Source organism: Periplaneta americana, chromosome 5 (assembly GCF_040183065.1).
Source record: "Periplaneta americana isolate PAMFEO1 chromosome 5, P.americana_PAMFEO1_priV1, whole genome shotgun sequence".
Classification (NCBI taxonomy): Eukaryota; Metazoa; Arthropoda; class Insecta; order Blattodea; family Blattidae; genus Periplaneta; species Periplaneta americana.
This window is the reverse complement of record NC_091121.1, coordinates 120853724-120879615: the sequence shown is the minus strand read 5'-3', so window position 1 is coordinate 120879615 and position 25892 is coordinate 120853724. Positions and strand designations below refer to the sequence as shown.

General features: G+C 35.4%; 1 protein-coding gene and 1 long non-coding RNA gene across 4 annotated transcripts in view; one reads left to right on the top strand and one right to left on the bottom strand.

Annotated features, from left to right (window-relative positions):
- kibra (WW and C2 domain containing protein kibra) overlaps positions 1-25892 on the bottom strand; it is a 402614-nt gene that overhangs the window by 366249 nt on the left and 10473 nt on the right. The window lies entirely within an intron of this gene.
- LOC138700122 (uncharacterized) lies at positions 13374-18660 on the top strand. 3 transcript variants are annotated; one of them, XR_011332231.1, is made up of 6 exons: positions 13374-13452; positions 14415-14571; positions 14678-14928; positions 15194-15316; positions 15523-15730; positions 15934-18660. It is a non-coding gene; the product is annotated as an uncharacterized lncRNA (long non-coding RNA). The 3 variants fall into 3 exon arrangements; XR_011332230.1 differs by having other exon boundaries at positions 13377-13452; positions 15191-15316; positions 15934-16074; XR_011332232.1 differs by having other exon boundaries at positions 13378-13452; positions 14678-14820; positions 15191-15316; positions 15934-16074.

Below are 25892 nucleotides of genomic sequence, written 5' to 3'. Positions count from 1 at the left end.
AATTGCTTATTGATATGTGTAAAATCTTTTTCTTTTTTCACTTCTTTGTATAAAATATAGTTGAGGATTTGAAAAACACGCACTTTTTAAGTTAATGTCTGCAACTTTGAGCAACTAACCTCGAGCTTCATTTTAATATGGCCATTACAAATGCTTGTGGCATTGAAATTGCAGTTGAATGAGTATCCTAGCAATACGTGGAATAAAAACATCTCCTTTTATTTTTGCAGTTAATATTACCAATTCTATTACGTTTCGTATGAGTTTTTCACACCAATTCTTATTCGTGCATAATTTTGGTGGATCAATATTTCACAACAGTACTGTGAAGGCCGCGTGAGATTCGATCTCACGACCAGCAGAAGAAGTGCAAGGTCGGCCGTGTTTTAGGCGGGTTGCGCGCGCATCTGCTTCCTGGGACATGTGCTACGCGCGGTGAAGGAGGGGAGCAGCAGCGTGCGAGATTATTCGAGAATGTCATCCTGACATCCGTGGAAATCTTCTAGGCATCTGTCGATTATTCGAGATCGCGAACTCTCCAGAAACTATGGTTTGGTTATAAAGTAGAAGACGCAAGTGAACGACAGTCAGTCGTCAGTAAGCCAGTGTTGTTACGAGCAGATTTGGACAGTAAGCGAGTTAGTCTTGTGTAGTAGTGACATGTTTTTTTTTTTTTTATTTAACGACGCTCGCAACTGCAGAGGTTATATCAGCGTCGCCGGATGTGCCGGAAATTTGTCCCGCAGGAGTTCTTTTACATGCCAGTAAATCTACTGACATGAGCCTGTCGCATTTAAGCACACTTAAATGCCATCGACCTGGTCCGGGATCGAACCCGCAACCTTGGGCATAGAAGGCCAGCGCTATAGCAACTCGCCAACCAGGTCGACTTGTGTAATAGTGAAGCCAGCTTCGAGACCAGAGCGCGACTTGAGTTGTGTCCGTAACTGTGAAGCCTGAAGCCCGGAGTTCGAGTGCAGTAGACCGCAGTTGGGGGACCTGAGTTCGAAGTTCAGCGGATCGTCTCTAAAGGTCTGGAGTTCGAGTTTCTGTGAACGCGAGTGACTGAGCTAGAAGAACTAGCCAAGACAAACGAGCTGTGAACTGAGAACTGACAGTTCTGTGTTGTAAATAGTGCTTTGTGAATATTAGTTAAGATAAACAGTTCATTGTTGTTCGTAATAGTCCAAGTCAATTGTCACTGTCGTCTGTGGAGTGCACTAACGAATACTGTATTACTGTGTGGAGAGCAAATCCTATTGTTGACGGGAGTGGAATTAAATTGTAGAGAGTGATAATTATTGTTGCTTTGAATAAAAGTTACATTGTTGAGTTGGAATAAATTTACAGTACTATTGGTTATTCAATATTAAGTAAATTATGTGGTAGCAATCCTTGTTGTCTCAAAGAATTCTAGAATCCAATTGTATAAAACAGTTTGCTCACTATCTACAAAACTGCATCGAGGAATTCATAATACGGTCCTGGACTGCGTAAAGATACTTATTGTATGAATTATCTAGTTTTAGCCTTCATGATCTGTAACAACAATGTAATTTAATTTCGTGTTAAAATTTCCATGGCCTCGTGAAAGTCGATGTTGAATATAACAGACAATAATAAAAAACAATTGACTATAGAAGATTTTGCGTTTTAATATTATACATGAAGATTTGATCTATTTATTTTTATTTAATTTTAATTAATTTAACTTCCATTTGCACAATAAAATGTAGCCTATGTTCTTCTCCTGGTTATGAAGATTAAATGTGCAAACTTTGGCACATATCGGTCAAAGCATGTAGATTTGTATAGGGAACATACATACATACCCACATTCAATTTTATATATTATATAAATTATATATTAAAAATGACAGTCAATTTTGACCCGATATTTCACTTATAAGAATTGTGCGACTATAGACCAATTATACAGGGTGTTTAAAAAATACGGGGCATAACTTCAGGTATGTATTTCCCACATGTAGACAATCAAAACAGTTCATTACAACATGTGTCCGGAAATGCTTCATTTCCGAGTTATGGCCTTCACAACATTGAAATTCACCGGAACGTTTTTCTTTCAGCAGGTCGTTGTCATTACAGTAGATGTTCAAAATGTCCACCTCCTGCTTGAATACAGACCTCACATCGATGTCTCATTGACCTGCGAACACGATCCCAAACTCCAGGAGTATTGCGTATGTCCTCAGAACATGCCACAATTCGATTCCGAAGGGATTCCAAATCAGGCACCGGAGACGAATAAACCAATGATTTTAAATGGCCCCACAAGTAGAAATCGAGAGGGTTCAGATCAGGTGAAAGTGGAGGCCAAGCAATTGGGCCACCTCTACCTATCCATCAATCAGGAAACCTTCGATCCAAGTACCGGCGAGCCGTACGTCTGAAGTGTGCAGGAGCGCCATCATGCAAGAAGTGAATATGTTGACGATTGATCAGTGGAGTGTCTTCTGAAACATGAGCTATGGTGTTTTCCAGGAAGTTTGTGTGTACGCCTGCCCCGTAAGTCTGTTTACAAGTACATGGGGTCCAACTAATCGATCACCAATGATACCGGCCCACATGTTGAGGGAGAACCGCACTTGGTGATGAGATGGAACAGTTGCACGTGGGTTTTCATACGCCCATACATGCTGATTGTGGAAATTTGTTATGCCATCTCGTGTGAACTGTGCTTCATCTGTAAATAATACTATGGCAGGAAAGTTCGGATTTACACCACACTGCTGCAAGAACCACTGACAGAACCTAACTCGTGCAGGGTAATCTGCTGGTGACAGGGCCTGTACACGTTGCAAATGATAAGGATACAATTGATAGGCTACTCTTTCAACAGTCTCCAGACAGTCGTATGAGGAACATTGACTTGCAACGCTACCCTTCGTGTGCTGATAGAAGGAGTCATGTTCACAGCCTCCAGAATCTCCTCCTGTACTTCTGGAGTTGTAGATCTTGGTCGTCCCCTTCCCAAACCAGGAGAGTTAAATTTTCCATACTCGCACAGACGGTAATGGAGACGTACAAATATCTTCCGATCTGGACATTGTCGCTGTGGGTACCTCTCCTGGTACAAACGACGAGCCAGCGCAGCATTGCCGTCCGCCTTACCGTACATGAAGTGTATCTCTGCCAGCTCTTGATTTGAATATATGTCGCACAGTCTAACGCCTACACAACACTGAATGTAACCTTCGCCTCGGAATGAACTGTCAGAGTGCCCTCTTAATGTCTCCTTTGACGGCAACGACCTGCGGACAGAAAAACGTTCCGGTGAATTTCAATGTTGTGAAGGCCATAACTCGGAAATAAAGCATTTCCGGACACATGTTGTAATGAACTATTTTGATTGTCTACATGTGGGAAATACATACCTGAAATTATGCCCCGTATTTTTAAACACCCTGTATATTTTTGACAGAACACCCATACTCCAGGTTCAACATATGCCACTGAAGCCTACTGCATCATGTGTGTGTGGTAACCGACTCTTGTCTTGGTCTCCAACCTTGATCCAATTGTTACACTATTTTGGTCTCCAATCTTGAACCAAATGTTATACTTTTTGCAACAGAAGATAAGAATTTGCTTTGAGATTTTCTTGTAAATTCGCTACGGATATAAGAAAAGTTCGACGCATTTAAACATTTACGAGACATAATATGTCTACATGCTAATATTATTAGCAATCTAATTATTGAATAAATCAATAGATACTCCCACTTCCATACACAAATTACAATTTATTGTAAGCAGTTCTCTTTAAATATTTTCTTTATTCTTCGTGCACTTTCAAATAACTCTTCTTTTGAACACACTTTCATTAAACGTGTAGTTTGACACAACAAATTTTAGAAATAATATACAGTAGAACTCTGATTATCCGACACCCTATTAACAGATCGACGGATTATCCGACCCCCCCTCTCTCTCTCTCTCTCTTTAGCAGAAGAAAATATGAAGTTCTATACAGTTACTTGTTGCAGGATGTTTTTTTCCCCAACTTGTAAAATAGTCAAGGAAATGACCCCAAGAACTTCCACATAACTGTAAAATCCGTGTACCATTCAGTCCGTTCCTACTGTTGAAGTGGCCGTACTGTATAACTTATATTATGTAAAATATCTTCCATGGATGTCGAAAAAAACTAAAAAAGCTCAAATAATTGAGAGGTTTGGGAAAACACTTTTTGTCATGTGGAATCAGAATATGAGATTGTGATTTAATAAAACAAAACCGAGGGTAAAATGTATAAAGTACCAGTACCTATGTAAATCTACAACACAAGACTTCTATTCCTATATATTCATACAGGAGACAACCATCACAAGGAGTTCCCTTGGCCCTTAAAACCGGACTTAAATTAGTTAATTTCTGATCCTCGAATTAGTATGTTAAACACAAGACCTCGAGAAAATTACGAAACTATACGCGTACATATTATGCACTTACTTTATTAAAATCTTTTACGGTATCAGTATGGATTATCCGATTTTTTCGATTAACAGTTCAGTTCACCCCTTTCATTACAACGGATAATAGAGGTTCTACTGTGCGAAATATGCAGGGCGCCAAACAAAATGGACCTCACAAAGGAATAATTACTACTGAAGCTGCAAGTCATTGAAAACTAACCCAAACAAGTGCAATCTAATAGCAATTAAAAGTGGTATCCTATCCCAGGTTCGCTCATTCAATCCATTTCTAATCATAATGACCGCATTAAATACCTTGGTATTAATTTTAATGATGAAATCGTTTTTGATAAATGTGCAGTTTTTACCGCATTCAGTAAACATATTTTTAAACTCTGTCTCTCCCTTTATTAAAACTTGACTAAAAGGTAACGATTATGAATCAATATCTCTGGCCCACTCTTACTTATCCCTTACAGCAGGTATGCTCAAAATTGTAAAAGCACCGTTTACACGGATGATGCTGCACTGCATAACACACACAGTGTACGGACTGGGCTCCGCAACTACTTTGCAGCACCGCCCGTGGCATCGCTCTCATACTGTTATAAATATGGATAATAAACTGAATTTGAAAAAGGAAAGAATATACACTGTAATATTCAGTTATTACAGTATTTATTATATTTAATATAGTTATGATATTATTATATCACAGATAATGTTATTTTCATATTGCACCATCAGTGTTGCCAACAGTTGTTCGTATAATCCCGCTAGATGACTTTCGAAAACCCGCGATTTTCTAACAAATATCTCTAGATTTTAATGTATACTTATTGTTCAATAATAATAATAGTAATAATAATAATAATAATAATAATAATAATAACGGTCATGATAGAGCATCCACCCGCCTATGTAACGACATCCGCCCGCCAATGTAACGAATATTGCACACTTTTATCATGCCCAGTGTAGCGCTATAAAGCAGTTTTGAACACTTTTATCACAGACACTTACTTAATTACTTACTGGCTTTTAAGGAACCCGGAGGTTCATTTTCGCCCTCACATAAGCCCGCCATTGGTCCCTATCCTGAGCAAGATTAATCCATTCTCTATCATCATATCCCACCTCCCTCAAATCCATTTTAATATTATCTTCCCATCTCGGCCTCCCTAAAGGTCTTTTTCCCTCCGGCCTCCCAATTAACACTCTATATACATTTCTGGATTCGCCCATACGTGCTACATGCCCTGCCCATCTCAAACGTATGGATTTAATGTTCCTAATTATGTCAGGTGAAGAATACAATGCGTGCAGTTGTGTTGTGTAACTTTCTCCATTCTCCTGTAACTTCATCCCTCTTAGCCCCAAATTTTTTGATGTGGCAAAGTTGACTAACCCAACTCCATTGTCATTACTAGATATGTGTAGGCTCTCTTTTCCAATAGTCGGTTTAAAAATATCCTCCCGTCCTACTTTAGCATTGAAATCCCCTAATAAAATTTTCATGTGATACCTAGGTAACTGATCAAAAGTCTGTTCCAATTCCTCATAGAAGCTATCCTTTATATGGTCGTCTTTCTTTTCTGCAGGGGCATGAGCATTTATAACTACGATATCGCACCATCTACCCTTAAGTACTAAATACGATAACCTATCAGTGATAAATTCGACCTTTTTTACTGCTGATTTTATTCTTTTATGAATAAAGAATCCTGTTTTATCACAGACACAACATATTTAAATTCTTATTGCACTATATATGTCACCGTTAAAACTCAAAATCCGACAACACCAGTTTCAGGTAATAAAAACTAGTTTGAAATTATAGATAGATAGAAAGCGAATTTTCGTAAGATCTAGAATCAATGACAGGTTAGGCTTGGTGTGTATAGGTTTTCTTTTAGGCTTTTACCAAACAAAAACCTAAACAAACCAAAACCTGATATTGATTCTAGATCATAAGAAAACTCACTTTCTATCTATTTTTATTTGCTTAAACTACTTGAAACTGGTTTTAACGGTAACATATATACTATGGCATTATCACTACGTTAACACAGCCATTATTTCACAAAACACACACTGAACGAATTAAATGTAATTATGAAAGCCGCTTATAATGCTAATATGAATTTCATTTCAGAAACTTTAAAGATTAAAAACTGCTAGTATTCGCGCTAAGCGGGATAATATAATATAAATGTTGTCCTGGCTCAGTCTAGAAGATCGTAGGAAAATCCACTATCTTTCCCTTCTCTTTCACATATTGCATTTCTCCACTCCTGTCTATCTTGCGTCTCGTTTTCAAAATTTATCCACCCATCATAACCTAGACACAAGATCACAACACTCCTCAATATTATCAATTCCCTCCCACCGAACATCCTCATATTCATCTTCTTTCACTGTGGCTGTTCCTCGGCTTTGGAATTCCCTACCGAGTAATGTCAGGGACTGTCAGACATCAAACCAATTTAAGAATAGGCTAACGAAATATTTTTCTAACAATTCTTGTTAACAATAACAGTTGTTTCAGGTTTATCAGTGTTTAATGATGATATATATATGTGTGTATATATATATATATATATATATATATATATATATATATACATACACACACACACACTACTGTGCAAAAGTCTTAGGTAGGTAATAAAAATTGTAAAAAAAGAACAAAAATACCATGAAAAAATAAAGTATTTATTACCAAAGTATTTAGAAAACACAGAAAAAAGCAATATCACACACAAGAATCACTGAGTAGGTTCATGACACTAATATGATGTGTGACCGCCTTTAGACAACAATATCGCTTGAATTCTCTTAGGTATACTTTCTTGCAATTTCTGGAGACTTGTGGCAGGAATATTTCTCCACCTGCCACAATGTAGCTGCAGACTTTGGCTGCTTTTTTACCTTCTCTTTGCCCAGATAATCCTAAAGACACTCGATAATATTTAAATCTGGACTATGAGGAGGCCAGTCCAACAGCTGAACATCTCCTCTACCTTGTTTTTGCTGCAAGTAGGTTTTCACTATATTTTCTGTGTGCTTCGGATCATTTTCCTTTTGAAAGACAAAATCTCTTCCAATTAATCGCAAATCTGATGCCATTGCATGATGAATCAACATTTGTTTGTATTTAACAGCCGTCATCTTACCTTCAATTCTTATTAAATCACTCACTCCATTAACTCCATATTTCCACACTACCACCCCCGTGTTTCATAGTTGGTTGCAGACATGCCTCCTTTAATTGTTCTCCTTTCCTCCGCCTGTCATATTGCCTTCGATGCCTTCCGAAGATTTCAAATTTTGATTCGTCGCTCCAAAGGACTTGTTTCCATTATTGACTCCCTATAGTTTGTGTTCTCTTGCGAATGATAATTGCCTTATCCTATTACCCTTCCGTAAGAAAGATTTTTTTTGCAGTAACACGTCTATGAAGACCATTTTTGATGAGTGACTGTCATACTGAAGATGCATGTACTTTAGTATTTTCAGAAAGTTCTGTTGCCAGCTGTGCACTTGAAGCTGCTCTACTTCTCAGGCCTGTCACTTTTAGATATTGTTCATCCCTCGCAGTCAATTTCTTGGGCCTGCCAGTCAGCTTTCGATCATCTACTGTCCCCAACTGTAGCTTTTCCCTCAGAATCTCCTGTACTGCACAACGCGATACACCAGTTTGTCATGCAATACTTGCTTGACAATGATACTGCTCACTCAAAAAAACAAATTTTGTGTGTCATTTCAACTGAAATTTATACCATAGCTGCTTTTTTTCTTGTTCAACTGCTAAGAAGAGACTCAGTCTATTACTAACTTCAATGTTGTTCTATTCTTAAAGAAACACATTCATTTCACCTAGTACACAGCATTCATTACAACTTGTTCTGTTTATATGCAATTTGTAAACACAGCACTCAATATACCCGAGCGAGAGTTGTGTCATGGGTCTATAAAGGAATGTGGTGTTTCCATGGTTTTACATTAAACTTGGTTTTGATGACGGAGACGAATTGTTGTACTTATTTCACCAGTAAGACTTCATTCTAACTTGTTTTAGACTACTTTCATTCTCAATTCTAGGAACTAGAACACAATATAAACGTATTGCATAGGGGGCCTAAGACTTTTGCACAGTAATGTACATATCACAGATAAATATCTAAATTATTTCATTATTATTATTATTATTATTATTATTATTATTATAACTATTTCTTACCTGTGTTTATTATTGTCACACTAACATTACTTATCCAACTTTCATTATTTACTTTCATGTTGTTTTATGGTCTAGATATTAATGTAATAATTATAATTATGTAAGCAATTGTATTCAATTAGTATTAGAGTCTGGCTGGGCGGAAGAGAAGGCCTACTGGCTCTGCCAGATTAAATAAATAAATAAATAAATAATAATAACAATTATTATTATTATTATTATTATTATTATTATTATTATTATTATTATTATTATTATCCGTGGCGCTACAGCCCGTGAAGGGCCTAGACCGACCAGCCGGCTGCTGGCTTCACGCCCACATACCGAAGCAGAGGTGGACGATCATCCAACCACAATGGAGGTATCGTGTGGTTAGCACGATAATCCCCCAGCCGTTATAGCTGGTATTCGCAACCGGATTTCGCTACCTATCGTAGCTCCCCAAGTGCATCACGATGCTGGGTGGGCACCGGTCCCATACAATGGCCGAAATTTCATGAGAAAATTTCTTCCCCCATGAGGACTCGAACCAGCGCGCATTCCGTAACGCGAGTCCTAGGCGGGATGCCTTAGACCGCGACGCCACGGCGCGGGACATTATTATTATTATTATTATTATTATTATTATTATTATTATTATTATTATTATTATTATTATTTTATCCGCGAGACGATTATCCAAAAAAGCTAGATTTAGCGGGAAAACCGCTGAATTGGCAACACTGTGCACCACATATTGCGGTCTATTCAACATGTGGATACTTTTCTGCAAGTAATCTGAAATCTATTACCAACGAATTTACTCAATGCGCAGCTGACTCAAAAGATGCTCATCTGTTAATCGGGATCTGTTTGGATTTAGCAACCTTCATTCTCGAAAATAATTCTTCGCACACGTATGTCGAGGTAAAGGTAGTTAACATAGTGGCAGAGAATAAGCTCATCTTGGGATATTTCGTTTTGTTAATTTTTTAATACTTCTATGCTTATCAAGTCATATTCTCTCCATTTAGTTCTAAATTCTACGTTACTTTGTAAATCAATTAACTCGTCCTGGAACTGCACTCTCACGGATTGTACTAAATTTACTATTAAAGGTTTAACAAAAAGATTAATATCACTTTCCATACGTCTAAGATCACTAAATCTATATTCTGTGAATTCAAATCTGAGTTGTTCCAGTATACAGAGATATAATTATCTATATTTTGTTCAGGCACCATATATCTCTTTACAAGTTCACCATCCGTGAAGGGTTTTAGCGCCTTAGCTAATTCCCAACATACTACCTAACTTGCTCCTAAACATAGACTCTGAATTGACCGACTCTCTTCAATGTTTGGCCTTTCATGAAGTGCTTTCAATTCTTGAAACTGTAGTGCCTCTGAAAAATTATTTTATCATAACATGTAGGCTATTTCTGTTGGAATAAAATCACCACCACCACAATAATAATAATAATAATAATAATAATAATAATAATAATAATAATAATAATAACAACAACAACAACGTTGGTATATGAATACATATTACAGAAAACAGGTTCCCTTTCACTTCGGCATGTTCTGGATGGCAGAGCGTATAATGTCGTTTTATGCTGCTCAGTAATATTTCTGACAGTAGGTACTTTACAACATAGTAAAGACTTTGCCGAACGCAAAACAATTAATAGTCTTTCTCCCACACTGTACGGAATGATCGTTTGCTTACAAAAGGTTTTGACTGCGTCATTGTCCCGCACTGTTCGTACTTTACTAAATACTTGAATTGCCTTCTGCAGTCATCCGTCGAGCTTGGAACGAGGAACAGCAAGCTCTACATTCGAAGGTTGTGATTACAGAACGTAATCGGGAGTCAGAGAATGAGCATACCTGCCTTACAGTGTGCGCCACTCAACCAAATCAAAACCGAATTTCTTAATGATTTAGATAAAGTTACCAGAGGAGCATGCAAAGACCTTATTGGTCTTCCTCATGACTGCCCTGACGGAATGCTTTACTCCCCTAAAAAATATCGTGGTCTTTCTTTAATGAAAGCATCTTGGCAAGCTTATGTGCAACACATAAATATCTGTAATACTCTTCTTTGTGTTGATGACTGCCATCTCCACATTGTTAGGGACCTTGTAAGCGAAAAAGTTTCTACTCTGTCAAAATTGAATATCACCACTATTGATGCTATCAACTGGTCAGGTCGTAAAATTCGTAAACACATGAAATGAAGCATTCCACACTTGGACAAACCATACCTTGTGTGGTAAAGGGGTCATTGTTTATAGTAATCTCCCCGAGGCTAACTCATGGGTAAGCAATCGAAAGGACCTATCTTCCTCAGAATGGACCAATGCTTTAAAAATGTCAAGCAATATTTCGGCAGTTCGCGCAATACCGGGCAGAACTCTATGCACAACCCGCTGCCGTCAACCAGACTGTAGTGAGCTTGAAACACTTGGACATGTGCTTGGACAATGCCCTAAAGGCGAGCTGCTGATCAATGTTAGACATCATCAGGAGTCATCTCAGTGCACTGTGTAGAAAGCACAGTTTGCTCGCTAGCTCAGTTCTATCCCTTGGACATCAACTGTGCACAGGAGTTGGGGAGAAGGAATCAGGTGATGGCAGTAGCGTCCGCTCACTTGTTCAACCCTTTTAATCAGTCTCTAATAATTATAATAAAAATAAATACGGATGAAGCATGTACTTAATTTATTTTAAGAGGAACTGTATAAAAGTAAATCACTGTTCAGTTTAAGACAAGAAACCAGTTGTATTTTTCCGTTATTATTTTAACGGTTTCGAAAGTAAATAGTTATTTTTTTCATATTAAAGTAATTGAGAACTTACAGACCTGTAATGCATTTTCACTGTTACAAAATATTAAACAAATCGAATCCATTAGTAATATTTAAATCATGTCATATTATTCTTTTGTTAAAGTTCGTCAATAAAATAAAATAAATTATCCATTTTGTAACTGACACTGTATATAACAAAACCAATTATTTCTCATTATGTATAACATATGAAACATATTATCTTTTCTATTATAAGACTGAAGTAAATTATTTTATTACAATCTAAATAACAAAAATGATAAAAATTATTTTCGCTGTTCATTAATATTGGTTTTCCAGGATTTTTAAATCACTTTTCAGTTTAAGACAACAAACAAGTTGTACTTTTTCGTTATGTATTGCAACGGTTTTGAAAGCAAATAGTTTTTCTTTTTTCATATTAAAGTAATTGAGAACTTACAGACCTATAATGCATTTTCACTGTTACAAAATGTTAAACAAATCGAATCCATTACTAATATTTAAATCATGTCATCATATTCCTTTGTTCAAGCGTCGTCAATAAAATAATCAATTTTTTATCTGAAACTATGTCTCACAAAACCAATTATTTGTTATCATGTATAACATATGAAGCATAGGCCTATTATCGTTTCTGTTACAATACTGAAGTAGGCCTAAATTATTTTATTACCATGTAAATAACAAATGATAAAAATTATGTTCGCTGATCATTAGCATTGGTTTTCCTGGATTTTTAATTCGTTTTTCCCTCACTAACAGGTCAATGTTAAAATGTCAATGCTTGTGTAGAACACATCGACGAACACATTGTAAATTATGGTCAGAAAGTTGACTTCTGTGATGGGATGCGTTGGCTTGGCTCGACATACTGCACATTGCACAGTACTACCACAATTTAGTATATACAGTTGCGAAGCTCAATACTTACTAAATATGCAAACATAGACAGTTGAAATGCGCATCCATAGATAGTTGCTAGCCACCAGGATCGCTACTATCGCCTCATCACAGACTCTTTCCCTAGCAGAAGATAAAATGTATTGTACTTTTGATATCGTGTTCTTTTGACAAATGAACACCTTCCTTCCACTATTGAAATACGAAATACACAAGGTTTATATATTATTTTCATAAAGTATATATTATATTTTATAAACTCACCTTCCTGGATCTTTTGGAAGAAGGATAACTCTGACCTCTTTTTCTTAGAATTTATAGTGCTACAAACGTCTCCTTGTCCCATATTATTATTCAAATTATTGTATTTTAGCCATTTATAGGGAAGACCAGGTAACTTGATACCCTAAGGGTGAAACCTAACCATTTTTCCCCCATTACTACAAATGCTAGTGGATTATGGTGATTTTCTAGTTTGAAGGTTGAATTTTCTTTTGCCAACTTCGTTTCGAATTTCGATACTGACAAATACTATAAATGGTAGTGATTTTGTAACTGGTATGTTGGCAGCTGAGGCAAATATCGACAATATTTGCCGGTACCGGAGTTCCATGAAATTAAAATTGTACTAGATTTCTCAGCCGGTTACTGGAAGATAGTGAAATTCGAACTTATTAATAATTAATTAATATTAGTATTAATATTAATACATAATAGTTATTTTATGTGTTGCGTTGTGGTTATAATTCAAGAATAGTTAGATAAGTACGAATAAATATAATATATTTGGGCGTGATAATGCACGTGGGTAATGGATAGAAATATTATTTCAAATTTTAATGAATTTCTTTCGTGTTTAGATTTTTATTACTATGTCAAAAAAATGAAATAGTGTTGCAGTGACTCCTCCAAGGAAGAAAATGTGTGGCATTCAGAGTACGCTTCAGAAATCTGTAATTCACGTGTATAATGAGTTGAAGAAAGAAGATAATGAAGAAGGAATTATGCTAACGGAGACAGCAATTACAACCAGAATAGGAAAATTATTAGGAGTAAGTATTCTTAAGCATACATTTCAAAGTGGTATTCAGTTTTAGGAGTTTGCACTAATAATTTCATGATTGTGGTCAAACAAAACAAATTTTTAGGTTAGGCCTATCTTTAATCAAGTCAGTGATTTTCATATTGCCACACTAAATACATTTAAGATACTGTAATACTGCAGTAGGTGATAGCTTAAATACATTTACAAATTAGACGAACAAATAATCAAACAGCACGAAAGTAAATTTCCAGTTTTCTCTTTTGGTATTAAATTAACCGTTCAGATCACAATTTACATGCCACATCGGCTGAAGAAAATACAAGTCATATTGTAATTATTAACTTGATATTGCAGCAAATATTACATGAATGTTGGCCTGTTATGGTGCTTAAAAATAATTCAGTTTTATATAATGACTATATAACATACTCTACAAAGCATAGGAACGTTGACTCTGGCTGAATAATTTATTCATGACTGGTCTAAGTAATATTAAATATGGTGTTTCTTCAGAAAAGCTACCCCACCCAAAGTACTTGTTAAGATATAACACTCGAGAGGACGAGGACGCACTACTGGGAAACTAACCATTTCTCTTCGTCCTGGACCTCTCGCATGTTATATTGGTAATTAGTAACAAGTTTGAGGGAGGGACTACAACAATGCATTAGAATATACAGGTAAGTGTCAAAGGATTTTTGTGCTGAAAGTATTTGTGGCTGTGCACTAAAACCACGTGTTCATCACTATGTAAATATCACAGAAATCAATTAAACAAAATAAAATTATGCCTTCTTTGGTGCAGCTTTTCTGGAGAATTACCTAAATATTAGCCTACTTAAACCTATCGTAGACCCAACCTAACATGTTGATCATTTTCTATTCATATAGCTGTAAATGTTGGTATCATGCATGAATTTTATGATATAACAATTTTTAGAAGTATTATGTTATTGTTTGTTATTACAGCTTGGCTTAACTACAGCCACGAAAGTGATAAATTCACACAAGGGGACCCCACTCGTGACACCAGGAAAACATAGACTACGTAAACATCCAGTGACTGATGCTGATGATTTTACGAAAGATGCAATTGCGAGATTTATTTATGACAAGTTACATAAAGGTAGGGAAGTTACAGGAATTATTGTGTTGATTTATGCAATGTAATTCTGATATTAGTCATAGGCCTATGTGTAAAAATATGGCATAATTTTCATTTACTGTTACAGGGGAAGTACTAACAGCAGCAAAAGTTCTGGAACATATGAATGATGATTATGAAACATATTTATTTAGAGTATCCTTATCATCGGTGAAAAAAATTTTGAAAGAGATGAAATTTCTATGGAGCAAAGGGGATCCTTATACACATGTATGAGAAAGTGATGTTATTCATTTTTAAGAGAATATATAAGAAATGTGGAGCGTGAGAACCCTAAACCCGTAGTATTCTTGGATGAGACTTGGATTTTTATGAATGGTAAATTTCAATGCATTGTGAGACATTGAGTGATTGAATTTTTTACTAACAAATAGATTAACACTTATGTGGAATATGAAATTGCAATTAATATAGGCTACTAGTAATGAAATCAGGTGGGAACAACATGTTTTGCAATTAATAGTTTCATATTATAACTAGAGGTTAGTTATAAAATTCTTGAACGGTTTTCCTGTCTTTAAAATTTTTGTGTCTCTTAGAGTGTCAATGTGAATTGCTTTTCTCTCTCTGTTTTTTTAAGTAGGATCACTCACTTATTCATGAAATAAACCAGGTGAAGTTTCCAGTGACATGAATGGTGTTATTCATAGACCAACAAATGAGGGTGGAAGATTAGATGCCGGAACGAAAGGTGGATTTATACTCGGTGAGTTATATTGATTTATATTTTACATAAATTTGGCAAGAGTAATTTTTTAAATCAGGGTACAAAAATATAAAAATTGGTGACTAAATAAAAACGTGGGAAAGCCTTTCACCAAAGAGGATCTCATGTCATGTTTTATTTTCTTTATTTAAATGCTGTGAATTCATGTGACGTAATTATATGCCCAGGTATAATTTTTATTGCAGGTGCTGATTTAATTTTTTCATGCAATTGAAAGAAAAGTCAGGACTACCATAGTGCTATGAATAGCCCTGTAGTTGAGAAGTGGGTGCAAACACAGTTGTTGACCTGAGAACATTAGGGCAATGCGTTATTGTCATGGATAGTGCTGCATATCATAGCAGACTTGTGAAAAATCAGCCAACAACAAAATGGAGGAAAGAACAGCTACTGGTGATTGCAACTGAATATAATAGATTTGTTGTACTAAATGATAAGAGTTGATGGTGTGAAATCACCTTTCGATATTACATTGCAATATTAATTTCCATACTTTACAGTCATTATTATTATTATTATTATTATTATTATTATTATTATTATTATCATTACTACTACTACTACTACTACTTATAGATGCTACTTTTTTCTTTCAGGTGAAATTGAATCTACATAAGAATCCTAAAACAACAGAGCCTTGCCAATTACTGTTATGAAGCGGCCTTGTCTTATGTGTTGTGTCTATATACAATTAATTCTTTCAGTTTTTTTCCCCCTTTAATGTAATGAAGTTGTTGGTTGATTGATACCCAGTGTTCAGCAGTTGATGTCATTTGTTATCTTGCACTCCAATATTTAACCAGATGATTGAAAGCTGTGTAAAGTTAAACAGTCAAGACAATGATCCATATCTTCATTGAGATTTCAGAAATGGCATGGGGAGATTCTGAAATATCAGTTCTTTGTAAATATTTGAGACAATCATGGCCTGTGATAATATGAGTACTGCCACTGTAGATTTTCATAGAAGTTCAGTTATTAAATTAGGTGTATTATTTTTACTATATATTGTACTATATTTTTGTTTCGCTTAATTGATGAATTATATATGCTGTAAATTGAATAGTAGACTGTAGGTCTATAGCTTAACTGATGAATTGTATGTGCTGTAAATTAAATAGTAGGCTGTATACCACAAGTGATGAATTGTTTATGCTTGTAATGTGAAGTAATTTGCATGATATTTATTATCAGTTTCTGTATATTTCAACTGATTGAATTGTTTATACTTTTAAATTGAATTAACTTGCTTGCTATGTATTATATTTTATAGCTTAACTGATGAATAATTGTTTAGGTTTGTCAATTTAATAATCTGAGTGCCATGTACTTCATATTTTTAGTGGAGCCACCAATGTAGCTTAGTCGGTAGACTCGTTGGCCTGCAAATTCAGAGCTGCACTCGAGGGTAGTTTGGATCCCCCATTTGGTCTGATTAGTTGGTTTCTTCTGAGGATTTTCCTCCATCGTGGAGCAGATGCCGGATGGCCTATTGCAATTTTTTCATTTGCTTTAGAATCATTCCGATTTTTGTTACCACATTGTCATGTTCTGATCTTGTTATTCTTTTAACAGTGTGGTAAGATGCAGGTATAGATAACCTTACAGTAATTTTGCTACCTTTCAGCTACCTCATTACCTCCCACTCCATAAAGTTCATGGATCCACGGAAGTACCAGTCGTCGATGTAATTCGACCATTTTGCTTAAAATATTAAAACACTGTAAAATATTGAGATTTCATGCTGTTACGTCCATTACTGCAGCAAGAACATCTGATTTTGAATCTGATAGTATGACAGCCTTCTCAGATTTATGAAGTCGATACTGGAGATTTTGTAAGCTTAAAAATGTATCTAAATTTTCACTATCAAAATTAGTCAGTGTTTGAAGTTAGTTAGTTAGTTAGTTAGTTAGTTAGTTAGTTAGTTAGTTAGTGGCGTTTAAAAAGGGCGCGTCAGCTACTATGGCTATTTGCGCCCTTATCTAAAATCTTTCACTAAACACAATACAATAACCAGAATATTTAAAAGAACTAAAAAGCATTGTCACGGTTAAAATGGGGCAAACAAGTGTTTGAATATAATTCCCTGTAAAAGGGAATATACTGGTATTGTACTACAACACCACTACATCTATGGCTTGGTAAACAGGATCCATCTATAAAAAATACTGTATGTAGTCACTCACTGACCAGATCATTTATCGTTTCTAATGATTTTTAAAATGTCTGGAGAAGTATCACATTTCTTAACATCATCTGTTAAAGTTAACTTATATACTATTCATTTTGAAATAACTTGGGATTGTGTTTTATTAGTAAAGTTTCCCTTAATTGAGCAAGTTTGAGTTCTCCAAGTAGAGTCAAAAAGTCTGTTGGGATTTTGGCTCAGTTTATTAATATTTGTGGACTGTGATTTTTTGTTCTGGACAACCATATTATCTGCAAATGATGAGATTATCATAAGATCTATTTCTTTAGTTAGACCATCGACATTAATATTGGAAAATGTATTCCTGAAAACAACAATGTGGGAAGCCCAGATGAATCTGTCTCTATTTACATATTTGTGACAATGAATCAAATAATCAAGTCACTGACCCAGTGTAACACTTTATCATGGACACCCTAAGTTTGCAATTTCTTAAGTGATTTATATCTACAGAGCCATATGATCCTTGAAAATAAATTAAAATTGTTAAGTTGTTTTGTTTTCTGTTTAAAATATCTTTAATATCTTGACTAAAATTTAAAATCTGTCCATTTGTTGAATGCAATTCTCTAAAGTCAACCCAATAAAATGAAAGTTAGTTACTAGATTCCAGGAACCAATTCAATCTATGAAATCATCTCTTCCATAATTTTGGCTATCATACTAGTAAGTGGTATCTGTCGATAACTCGAAAAGATATTAGTTGAATAATTGCTTTTCAAAATTGATGTTATGATAGATTTTCTCCAGACAGATATTGTATTTTAGATGAGATTACAAGATAAAAGTAGTGAGTTTGCTTGTTTGCCAACATGTTTAAGAAAATCAGCATGTGTATTGTCTGGACTTGGAGATGTTTTGGGTCTTATGTTATTAAATTAATAGTAATATTCAGTTCTTGATTAAATATTGTTATATAAAGTAGATAGTAGATTTAACATTTCTTTCAGTTTTTCCTTAATAGTCTGACGTACACAGATAAAACTAACAACCACACCACCAACTAATCTAATAGAAATTAAAATATAATTAAATGTAGAAAAAGTAATTAAAATTATAAATACACGTAATAAACCATAACCCCCTAATTTCAACAATATACTATTTTATTTCCTTTTACAGCTTGTAGATAATTATTAATTATAGTTATTACTTATTAGCATAATATTTATTGAACTTATTGGCTATTTCACTTCGTTTGAAAGATGTTATTGTGTACAGAAAGCATTTTTTTGATGATCGTTTCATGCTGTATGTTGTTAATAAATCTATGATTTCTGGCCATCTGTTCTGTGTAATCCATCTTTTGTATAGAATTAATAAAATATTCTTTTGGTAGTAATTATTTTATTAATTGAGTATTTAATTTTCACCAGCTCACATTTCTTGAATCATTTGTTTTTTCTTATTTAAATTTAGGACACAAGAGCCAAAAAGAGACTTCACAGTTATGTATCATACATTTTTTCATTGACAGACGTGGAGTTGCAGAAATAATAAGTGTAAGTGTAGCATTATTAAGCAATTTACAAACAAATGAAATCTTTAAAAAGGTATCTAGAAGTGAAATTACTTATGGCTTTTAAGGACCAAAATTATTTTTGTAAGTTGATTTATTATTATTTCAGTTTTAGCCTAGTTGTATTATCCATTTCCTTACTAATTTCAAAAGATAATCAGAAGTTCATTCGAATTCCAACCAAAAGTCAATTGGTTATTAATTTATCTACCTTTAGGAAGTACAGTATATGTACGCTGGAATCTTTGAAGTGAAGTGACAATAATTTAATTGGTCTTGGAACAGATTTGATTCTTGAATATTATATACTATACTTTGTTGTATATTTACGTCTAGTAACCTATTAATGCTAATACTAATAATAATGTAAAGGAATAAAAGAATAGAACATAGCAATACATTTCTCATTATTATTGAAACTATTTAGAATAACCTTCCGACATTAAGGTAAAGTACGGTGAGTAAAGAAGTCATTCAGTACATAGGATCGTGATTTTACTACATGTGGTGATATCTGGTAACAGTTGGCAACACTGACAAGGCGGAAATATTTGCTGTTTGGGAACTGAACTTACGTGATCCTCACTATACAGTTATTACAACCGATAACGAACATTTCACAGTTTACACAACCTTTCACAACAATGCGAAATACGGCACAGTCAATGCCTTTTCGATCTAGACCAGGCCGTAATATATGTTCGGGTTTTCTATTTCATTGTATGGAGCTCAGTAAATTATTATATTGTAACTTTATTGCGTATCATAGCTAAGTTTTATTTAATGCAATGTGTCCATAAGTTCCCTTTACTTCTTGTTGCATAATAGTCTATGTTGCAGAAATAATTACAAAACTGTGTTATTTTAATGTGAAGAGAATTTTACATGTTAACATAATCTTTCCGCATCAACATTTTAAGTTTAGAGGAAGCTATTTTGAGGTTTAATAAAAAAAGAATTTATATTGTGATTTTAATATAGCACATCTACCCTCCTTAATAAAGACAGAAAATTTATCATACCACTCCTATGATAGTTACTTCGTCTCTTAGGTAAAAAAGTAAAGTAAATCCATGGCGTTACAGCCCTGAAGGGCCCAGTCCGACCACCCGGCTGCTGGCCTCACGCCCACATGCCGAAGCAGAGGTTGACGATCATCCAACCAGAACGGAGGTATCGTGTGGTTAGCACGATGATCCCCCCAGCCGTTATAGCTGGTTTGCTAAACAGGATTTTCGCTATCTATTGTAGCTCCCCAAGTGCATCACGATGCTGGGTGGGCACCGGTCCCATACACTGGCCGAAATTTCATGAGAAAATTTCTTCCCCTATGAGGGCTCGAACCAGCGCGCGTTCCGTAACGCGGGTCCTAGGCAAGATAGTAGATAAATACAATAATTCAATACTCAATTGTAGTATTAAAATACAGACAAATTGAATGTGCGGAGTATCATACATGACATTATGTTTAATTATAATGTATAATTGCGAATTTAGGAATATAATATATAGTAAACATAACCTATGATATTTCCATATGAATGACAGGGCATTGGAGACCACTAAAATTAGTCAGAAAGGGGCAACTGGGACAGTAAACATAACATATAATTTCAACATATCTAAATATCCGTGCGGTGCAACTGAAAATTATTGACTCGTGCATAAATGAATGTACAAGAATTTCGCAATATTTAATTGAAATAAAGGCAAGTATTATACATACGAACAACGTAATTTTCACACCAAAAATAATATTTCATCTTAACTCGCAAGTGATTTATGTCTGAAGTGTCTCATAATCATTGTTTTAAATTTTATTAATGTAATTACACTACATTTTAGAGAAATACATGTTAGTCTTTATGCATTCCAACTAATTTATATGGTTGAAACGCCGCCCTTCGTGATCAGGTTAAGCGAGTTACATGGTCTGCCTTACGGCCTGTATCAGATCACGATGGCAGTGACACAGACTATTGTTCCTAGCATTCACAGCGCTCCAAGCGGCTAGCAACTATCGCGAGAAATGCAAAAAATCAGCCCAAGCTTCGCTACTGTATATACTAAACTGTGGTACTACCTCCTCAGCCAACGTCTCGGCGCCCCGAACTAGTATGCAGGCCAGTTGACGATGGCTGGTGTACGACATGCTTTGGCGACATCGTTAAAAACTTTAAATTGGGAGATTCATGAGGAAGTACATTGTGTATCATGAGATGGTTCTTTCAGACGGGCAGACATTATTTCTATTAATGGACGCTTAAAACGGGGTCTTGTTCTTGACTCTACTATCCGTTTCGAAAGGAACTTAAATCAAGCCATCGAAGTTGATATTGAGAAGTCTATATATCAATCTTGTCTGCCTTATGTTTCTCAAAAGTACAATGTCCCTCTTAAACAATGGTCTGTCATTGGTTTGCTGTTTGGCAGTAGAGGTTCAATTACAAAATTCACATGGAATTATCTTAAGGAAATTCACATTCCTTTGGATTATGTAATGTCTATTCTTATAAATATTATCAAGGATTCTCTTCAAATATTACATCATCATCATCATCATCATCATCATCATCATCATCATCATCATCATCATCATCTCTATTTCAGTTAATCCACTTACATTATTTGCCTTCAACAATTAACTTTCTTTTTTCTTTAATATTTCAAATCACATTATACTGTACATGTTTATTGTATTCAGGACCCTTGTGGTCACTCAAATTCTTTGAGCTGATGTCTTTAATGAATACATAAAATAAAAATAATTTCAAGGGAAAAATTGTTCTGGGCCGGGTTTCGAACCCAGGACCTTTGGCTGAGCGTGCCAGCACTCTACCGAATGAGCTACCCAGCAAAAGGTCCTGGGTTCGATTACTGGCCCCGGAACAATTTTTCCCTTGAAATTATTCAAATCAGCTTTACAGGGAGCTATTTCTGAAAAGTCAGATTTGTATAACTGTTACATAATACCACCGTCTACATCCCAAACCTTTAGCAAGCCATAAAAGTAGGTGTACAGTAGATAACATGTTTATATTGGGACTATAGGTCCGCAGCATTCAAGAGTAGAGCTGCAGTATAACATTAGTAATCGATTTCTCCAAAAATTTAGGTAAGAATTTTTTTTTTCGAGTTAGGGCATAAGATTGCATTGAAATAATGTAGCAGTGGCGCAGCCAGAAATTGGCTCTGGTGAGGGTGGGAGATTTGAAAAAAATTTAAAAAATTGACTATAATACATACTTACAAATGGCTGTTAAGAAACTCGCAGGTTCATTGCCGCCCTCACATAAACCCGCCATCAGTCCCTATCCTGTGACAAATTAATCCAGCCTCTATCATCATATCCCACCTCTCTCAAATCAATTTTAATACTATCCTCCCATCTACGTCTCGGCCGCCCAAAGATCTTTTTCCCTCCGGCCTCTCAACTAGCACTCCATTTCTGGATTCGTCCATATGAGCTACATGCCCTGCCCATCTCAAACGTCTGGATTTAATGTTCCTAATTATGTCAGGTGAAGAATACAATGCATGCAGTTCTATGTTGTGTAACTTACTCCATTCTCCTGTAACGTCATCCCTCTTATAGCCCCAAAGAACCTTATTCTCAAACACCCTTAACCTCTGTTCCTCTCTCGAAGAGAGAGTCCAAGTTTCACAACCGGTAATATACAGTAACTGTTTTATAAATTCTAACTTTCAGATTTTTTGACAGCAGCCTAGATGAAAGAAGCTTCTCTTCCGAATAATAACACGCATTTCCCATATTTATCCTGCGTTTAATTTCCTCCCAAGTGCCATTTACATTTGTTATTATTGCTCCAAGATATTTCAATTTTTCCACCTCTTCGAAAGATAAATCTCCAATTTTTGTATTTCCATTTCGCACAATATTCTGGTCACGAGACATAATCATATACTTCGTCTTTTCGGGGTTTACTTCCAAACCTATCACTTTACTTGCTATAAGTAAAATTTCCATGTTTTTCCTAATGGTTTCTGGATTTTCTCCTAACATATTCACGTCATCCGCATAGACCCTCTGTGTTATTCTGAAGTTTCCTAATGACATATTCTAGAGCGAAATTAAAAAGTAAAAGTGATAGTGCATCTCCTTGCTTTAGCCAGCAGTGAATTGGAAAAGCATCAGACAGAAGCAATACATTATGGTAACAAAACTTAATGTGCCATTATAAATGAAACAGAACTTTGCATTGGATTAAATAGGTTCCCGGCTAAAGCAAACAGAAAACCATTTACTTCTCAGTTCACATGACCACAAATGCAGCATATGTTTTCTCGGCAACAATGCAGCTATGCACATGCGCAATGCATTTTCATGACATGCTAGTACCGACAAAAAAAAATCCTTTTTGAGTTTAGCTTTCACACAACTATCACTTAATGTGTTGATGCATGAAATGTAAATTTTTCTCGTTTCAGTGCATTTCATCCCATTTTACTCTTAGGGCATAGGTTTCATTCATCATAAGTTACTTCTTCTTTTAATGTAGGCAAGTTCACAATTCAATATGCTTGGCAACACTGTATGGTGTATGCTGTTGTGATCTATCTCGTAGGGCAGGCAAACAGTGCCTTTACTTAGTCTTAAACACATAAAACAGAGAGGGTATCATGACCATAAAACCATTTCATTAATTTAAAAAAATATATATGTATTCGTATATATACAGGGTTTCTCCTGTTCCTTCCTCCATCAGTGAAACCTTATAACACACTTCTGCCAAAAAATGTAGTTACAACATTGGAGAACAGTCTTGGTATGTAAAACTACTACCTAAACTGTTACTAAACTACACACCACTGGGGAAGAGAACTGTTGGAAAACCCAGATTAAGATGGTTGGAAGGCATCAACATTGAAGCTGGAACAGGCCAATAAGCCTAATCCTTGTTACTGAAGAAGAGCAACTTGTGAAACCAATCCACTTTTGTCATGAATAATGAATTCATCACTGCTTTGGTTGACGGTACTTTTGATTATGCTCCCAACCATTTCTATCAAATGTACACCATAGGTTTGTGTATTAATGTTTTCAATATTCCTATGGTTACTTGTTTTTTGCTAAATGCTAATAATTACCCAAACATATAACAACATGTGGTGCTTCCTGAAGAAATTATGTCCCAAATATTGAAAAGCAGTTCATCATTTCGAAGCTTTTGTTACATTATGAAATAACATCACACAATGCTGCCAAAATTAATTTTCCCAGTGTAAAGATTACAGAGTGTAAATTTCAGGGCAGAGTTGGCTTAGGAAAATTAAAGGAACCAGTATATCAAACCAGGAGCTCCGAAACAAAACATCTCAAATTTCAAAGTGGTTAAAAACTTTTTTTTAATCTTTCCTATTTACTACCATCTTAGGTAGCCTATCAGATGGTTTTGCAGAACAAATATCAGAGGCCCCTCCAGCTTTAGAGAACATTTTGAATTTTCTCATTACATTCTGGAAAACTATATTGAAACATTAACTTTCCCTCTGATTATGGACTGAAGTGCCTCAATTTCGAACTGTACAAACTACAGATGTGGCAGAATGTTACCACAATGAACTGTAGCAGGAATTTTGTAAGATATATTCAAGTATCTTCACGGTCATATATGTATTAAAATAAAAGCATAGATTACATGTGAGGTACTAAACATGCGAGAAATAGAAATGGGAAAGACAGTAAAGAAAAGTTAAACGGACAAACATGTAAGGAACTATTCATCTTGAACCGGTATGTTCAACACACTTCGAACAAGATATTCCGTATACAGTATTTGAGGAGCATTGAATATCAAGAATATGAGAGCACAGATTTAAATTTTCAGTACAGTATTGTCATGCGCGAAATAAAAAAATATTTGTGCTGAAAAAAAAATAATGTGCCATGAAATGACAGATGACCATTTTTCTTTTATTATTCTTTTAAACTGGACACAGTGTATTTCATTATTCTATGTTTCTTAGCTAGTTCCTTGAGCACATCATTTTCATTCAGAAACTTCCTCATGTATATACATATATGAGAGCCAGTTCATTAAGGCACTCCTCCGCTGTACTGTTCCTAAGGTACGATTTCTTAGTGATAAAAACGAGTTTTTAGGAGTACAAGTAGTTAGGAAGAGTTGCCATTATTGTGAACAGGTTATGTAGTACTGGGAGTAAGTCATTGTTATAATGTTGCACAGCTTCAACACCATTTCGTTGTTTTTTTCCTGGGAGGGTCTGGGGAGATTTTTACCACAAACCTCCCCCTTGCTGCACCAGTGAATGTAGGCCCAGCTTATTTCTTGCCAGGCATAAATATCAGTGTTTTACAGTGCGATAGGTCTGTATAGAAAAAACTCTTCAATGATTGATTTTTAACTTCAAGAATTATTCAGTGTTGATGAAATGATAAAGAGGTGATGGAAGCAGAAGTTGTAGAACTCTGTGTACCACCACACATCTCACAGAATTTACTGGAATGAAGCTGGTCACTTTCTGCCAAACTATGGACAGATCCCCTTCGATGACTGGTAGTAGTGGCGACGATGATGATTGTGTCACAAAGTCACAGAGCGGAGACGAAATGAGACTGGCAGATATACTCATGAGCTGCAGAGAACTATCAAGCAGCTGTGACCACCCATTAATTCTTGTTAGTCTCCTCCCATTTGCCTCTGATTTGAGGTTCTGGCTGATACGTACATTTATTATCAGGCAGTACATCTCACTTGACGATAAGTGTCAGAGGAAGAACAATTGTTTGTATGCATCTGAAGTCTGATTTGGACTATGAAGTTAGTTGGCAATGTATGCAA